The sequence below is a fragment of the Beta vulgaris genome, chromosome 6 (genome assembly GCF_026745355.1).
Source record: "Beta vulgaris subsp. vulgaris cultivar EL10 chromosome 6, EL10.2, whole genome shotgun sequence".
NCBI lineage: Eukaryota > Viridiplantae > Streptophyta > Magnoliopsida > Caryophyllales > Amaranthaceae > Beta > Beta vulgaris.
The window spans coordinates 30,427,097-30,433,457 of NC_079207.1; positions in this window are offsets into that span (position 1 = coordinate 30,427,097).

Genomic DNA, 6,361 nt, shown 5'->3' on the forward strand with positions numbered 1-6,361 from the left:
CTTCCATAGATTATTTTTGTTAGCTGTGGGTCTTTGTAAAATATATATGTATGAATGATGAATTGATAATCCTAGGAGTGTGTGCCTTGTTGAAGTTCTGATAGTTTTGTGTTATATTGTGTTTTAGAGTTCATGTACATGCCCTTCATCTTTATGGGTTAAAATACTTTTTGTTTACTTCTTTAGCATGAAGGTGCACGTAAAGCTTTTGAGGATGCACAAAAGCAGTTGGAAGACATAAGTGAAGAGATAAGATCTAAAACTGCTGTCACCACAAGCACTAAAAGTGATATGGATAAAAAGAAGTTGAGGCCTCTAGCGCTCGTACAATGGAGCAAGTAAGTAGCATATTGGTTGGGCTTTCCCACATCACAAACAAGATTAAGCAGGTCAACTGTTATTTTTGTAGTTTATCCAATAGATTTAGTCCAAATCCATCAACCATCGTTCAATTTATACATATTTTACCGATTCCATAATGAAAAAAAACCTCAATTCAGACCGATACATCCAACTGCTATGTGAAGTAGGATGAATAAATAACAGCAATGTGGAGGGGGTTAGCAAGGTCGGGCAGTGCATGGGGGCAGCAGAGTGTTGGGGGGGGCATGCCATTTTTTTATAATAATTGACATAAAGAAGTGAGTTGGGTATCAAACCTTCGAGTTACTTTTGAACTACTCTTTCCACAGTGTCAGTTACATCCTCAGTATCATCACTCTCAGATTCATGTGTGAACTCGTCCTCATCTTAGAATAATTCCTCATTAGGCCATGTACTTACAACAGCTTCATACTTGTTCTGGAGTATTTTATTTGCGATGCTTTCTAAACCGAGCCTTCATTCTTTCAGCATTCATTTCAATTTTTGTAGTCGTTGTCTTTCATACTCCGGATCTGATTTTTGTAATGGTACATTTAGTCTTCGTCCCTTTCATTGTAAATAAAGACAAAATGCAAAAGCATATAAGTGATGAATATAAGATAAAAATCTTAATAATATGAGAATATGCATTTCAAGATAATTTATAGAAGATTATGTAAAATACCATCAGATAGTTCTGTAGGTATGTTTTGAACAGCAAAATCCAACCGCCTTAGTTAGATCTTCTACATAAAACACTTGATGTGCTTGAGATGCCAAAATATATGGTTCTCCTTCACAAATAATCTTGTTTTTATTAACCAAAGTAAGCCCATAATGGTCTTTTTGTGAATGAAACCACACACATCGAAATAAGACAACACTAAAATGACCATGATAAGATATCTCAATGATTTCTTCTAATGAACCATGATAGATGACATCTCCCTCTATTGGATTTTGATCTTTAGTACTAGCAAAGCTAGGTGTCAAGCTGTTAAATGACTCCGCTATTTTGAGTTACAGATTTGCATCGCGCTTCATGGTATGAAACCTATAACCATTAACGGAGTATCCACTATACTTTTTAGCAACATAAGATGGCCCCTTTGCTAACCATTTGACATGGTCTGAAACAGATTCACATTGTTCAATTTTGGAATCAACCTTCCTTAAACAATTCACAAAATCCTTGTTGTGGTTTTTGAGCAGTTTCCCATTTCCTTTTCCTTTGGCGCTTACAGACAACTTGTGCTCACTGTAATTAAAAGTGTATCTTAATACCACAAAAAGTCATACAAAAGGAAAAAAAAAGTTAAAGACCATAATATATTCAAATATTTTACCTGATGTAGCCCTCAACTTCGTCACAATCACAATTAAATAAGACATATCGATGAGCTTGGCCATGTGGTGCGATCAATCATAAACCTAATTGCTTCTTTTTTGTGGTCCTTCCCTTTCCTCTTACGGGGTCCAACCTTAGGAAGAAACTGTAGTGAAGGACTAAGATTCAAACCATTATTTGAAGGAGATTTCGGCCGATTTAAGTACCTAGCGCAGAATCTAGAGGCTTCTTTGGCTAGTAACCTTCGGCCATTAGCCCTCGGGACGACCTTGTTCCGAACATCAGATTTCAACTCGAAGATACCTCTCAATTGCATACATGCACCTTACTGCAATAGGTCCACCAAGCTTGATTTCTTCACCAAGTGAATAGGAAGATGTACCATTATGTCAAAAAAAGTAGGTGGAAAAATCCCTTCAAATTGACAAAGAATTTCAAACTATCTCAGACTGGATAATGTCAAGATTTGAGGGTTAATGCTTTTTTCCATATACCCTTAAAGAAGTTAGACAATCGTATTAAGGGAGTTGCAACATCTTCGGTAGTGTTGTCTTCACGCAAGTGGAAGCAAATAATGCATTTAAAAATGAGGCGTCATGGCTCTTGTATCCAGATTTTCTCCTTTCTCCAACTTGTACACATCGAGAAATATTTGACGCATAGCCTTGCGGTAGTTTTGCATTTTTTTTATCATTTGGAAAAACAAACGCTTTTGTTCTACTGTATCCAAAAGCGTGATCGTGGCATTGTTTCGCTACCATCTTCGAGTTCTATAAGTTGAAGCTCTGGCATCATGTTAAGTTCTTTCAAATCCTTACGAACATTTTTATGATCCTTGCTCTTCCCCGGTATGTCTAACAATGTCGCAATGACGTTATCACATACGTTTTTTTCTATATGCATCGCATCAAGATTATGAGGAATTGAACAATGCTTCCAGTAAGGCAAGTTAAAAAGTATAGACAGCTTTTTCCATGGATTTGTATCATTAGGGTTCTTCTCCTTCTTCTGCTTCTTTCCAAAATTAATTGGAAAATCACGAAGTAGCTCAACAATTTCTGTCCCTTTCAAACGAACAGGTGCATTTCTTTCCTCAATTTGCCCATTAAAATTCCTCTTGTCATAACGCCAAGGATGTGATGAATCCAAAAATCTACGGTAACCCCCAATGTAGCAATGCTTGTGACTGTGATTGAAAAATTTAGCTTCTGTTTCATAATGACAACACGGACATGCAAGTTTTCCTTTTGTACTCCATCCCGACAACATTGCATATGCCGGAAAGTCACTAATAGTGGACATCAAGGCTACATGCATGTCAAACCTTTGATTACTAGAAGCGTCGTACGTTTCTATCCCGAAATCCCAGAGATCCTTAAGATCTTTGATTAGTGGTTGTAGATATACATCGATATCATTACCAGGGGTAAAGGGCCGGGAATAAGTAATGATAGCATCAAAAACTCGGGCTTCATTAGCATCCATGGGGGCAAATTATAATTGATCAAGATTACCGGCCATGTACTATGTACAATACTCATCGAGTTGAAAGGATTAAATCCATCACTGGCTAATCCAAGCCTCACATTGCGAGTTTCTTTCGCAAAATTTGGAAACAACTTGTCAAAGTTTTTCCAAGCTTGACCATCCACTGGATGTCGTAAAAGATATCTTTTTCAGCCCATTTGCATGCCAAGTCATGAGCTTTGCAGTTTCCGGACACATGAATAACCTCTGGAACCTCTTCTTGATTGGAAAGTACCTTAGAATCTTTAAGGGAATTCTATGGGTCTTCCCATTTGGTTTCTCCTTATCATTTGATTTCCACCTAGGAGTCTCACAAACATGGCAACTTGTTGCATTTGCATGCTCCTCCCAATACAACATGCAATCATTGGGACATGCATCTATCTTAGTATAATCCAAACCTAAAACTTTCAGCACATTCTTCGCTTCGTTAAAAGATGAAGGCAATTTCGCATCGGGTAGCACATCCCTAAAAAATCTAACAACTCTCAATTGCTGTATTACTTAACTTGTGGTCACACTTGAATATAAATAGTCGAATTGTGAAAGAAAGTTTAGAAAATCCTTTGCATCCTGGATAAAGTTCTTGTCACCTTCTTCAACTAACTTTAAAAATTTTTTGCCTCATCATTTGGTCCCTCTCTCAAAGTATCATGTAACAACCCTCTATATCATCGTTCATGTTTGGTGACTCGTCGTGATCAAACACCGCCCTTTCTCCTTCAATGTCCATCCCTAAATCTAACAACTTGTCTCTTCTGGAACAAAACCGTTGCAAATTATATGATCTTTCACGACATCCTTATATTGCCAATATCTAAAATGACAAGAACTACATGGGCAACAAATTTCATTTCCTTGTGACTTGCTAGCAAAAGCCATTTCAATATACTCATCAGCTCCTTGTTCATATTCATCACTCCATCTAGGAAACGTCACCACTGCTTATTTCTTTTATCCATTAGACTAGTGTATCCGAAAAATAGAAATCCAAGTGAGTGAATTGATTTTCTCTGTATACAAATTTCAAGTAGCATTATTTGTTTGTAGATTTTCATGTCACATTATCCAATCTAATCTTTCAAACATTACTGTATAATTCAAACTTTAGAGCACCTATATGTTACATACTTCATCATGCTTCTAATATAATCATAAGAACCAACGTCACTGATTCAATTAGTTATAACAGGATGATCCAACTGCTTGATTATTTTGCCTCTAACACAACATATTTGACATAACAGAAAGTATAGGTGTTGGGAAACTTGATAAAATGACTTTGTAGAATATTCCTACTTTTAAGTTAAAAATAAGAAGAGTTAAAAACAGGTAATTTCCTTAATCTGATGTACCTTTTGCACTTTAGAATATAGATTGATCTACATTATTCTACAAAAACGATAATAAGGACAACTAAGGTTTAGATTATAAAAGTGTCGTCCAATAGGAATTTACTAAATTGATTTTTTTAAATACTATGTCGTATCGTATTCCATATCATAATCTATTGCTAGAAGTGTAAAGAGAAAGCCACAAAGTTATATTTTTTTCTCTCTATCTCTATAATTAGTCATTAATTATATCGTATACCATACCATAATCCATTGCTAGAAGTGTAAGGAGAAAACCACAAATTATTTTTTTCTCTCTATCTCTATAAGTAGTCATTAATTAAATCGTTAATAAACCATACCACAATCTATTGCTAGAAGTGTATGGAGAAAGCCACAAATTAATCTTTTTTCTCTCTATCTCTATAATTATTTAATATCGTTTATAAGGTATATTATATTAATACCATTCAACAATTGAAGCTAGACATGTCCTTAATCTATATGGTCTTTTTTTTACCACAAGTCCACAACAAAAGAAATTTATGTATACCATAAGCTACACATAGCTTTAATTTACTTATGTGCATGAGATTATATTAAGAAAACTTCACTTAATCTAGCTAAAACTCATTTGCATGACCTTAGGGCCTTTATATCATGTGCCACGATATAATATGCAATTTCTTTCTCTTCGCATCATTTTAGATATAATAACGTTCCCTACTTGCAGTCTTGCACCTTTTCCTTGATTTCCTTAAATTTTTTTTTGATCCATTTAATTTCCTTAATTATGTATGCAATAATATTCTAATATATGAAGAACATTTATTATTTTTGAGAGGCAAATTTCTATTAGCATTACTCAAAACTCTAATTTGCAATTTGTAATAAAAAAATCAATTCTGAAAATCTGGAAAAATAAATAAACTTTAAAAAAAAAAATGGAAGATACCGTGTTTAAAATCGCAAATCTGGGTTGAAGAATTTCGCTCGCCTCTTTTCTGGGTTGAAAATCGCAACCTTGCTCCCCTCAATCTCAAAAATCGCAGTAACAATCTCGACTCAATCACAACCCGAACAATCTAGATCTTGCTCGCAATCCTTGCTCGCAATCCTTGCTCGCAATCCTTGCTCGCCTCAATCTCAAAAATCGCACACCCTTGCTCCCCTCAATTGCAAACCCTAACAATTGCATTTAGGATTGAAAATTTCGCCTATTTCGCAGACCATAACAGTTGATTGAGTGAAGTACATACGAAAATTGGTATAATTTGGGGGAAAATATTGAGGTTCGAATTTTTGGAGCACTGTACATCAGTAGAAACGATGAATATGGGAGATATGGGAGGTTAGAGTTTTCTTTCCTTAATTTTTTGGCAAAATAAAATTGAGGGAAAGCTAAGAATTTGGGAGATAAAACTTTTGAAATTTGGTGAAAAAATATTGAGGGAAAGCCAAATTATTGCGCCAAGTTCGAGTACTATACTAAATAAATGACTATAGCCGTTGCCATAACTATGTCTATTGCAACGGCAACGGCAGAGCCGTTGCAGTAGCCCAATCTACACAACTAGTTTCACAAAAACCGTTGCATTAGATACTCCTACTGCAACGGTATATAATAATGCGTTGCACTAGCATATTTTAGCCATTGCCTTTGATTAAAAATGTAGTAGTGTCAGGCATCTGCGTCGCACCTTGTGAAATGTGCGACGCAAATGACGTTATGTGAAAAATAAAAAAAACACAGTACCAAAGCATGAATGCTTTAGTACTGCATTCGAGG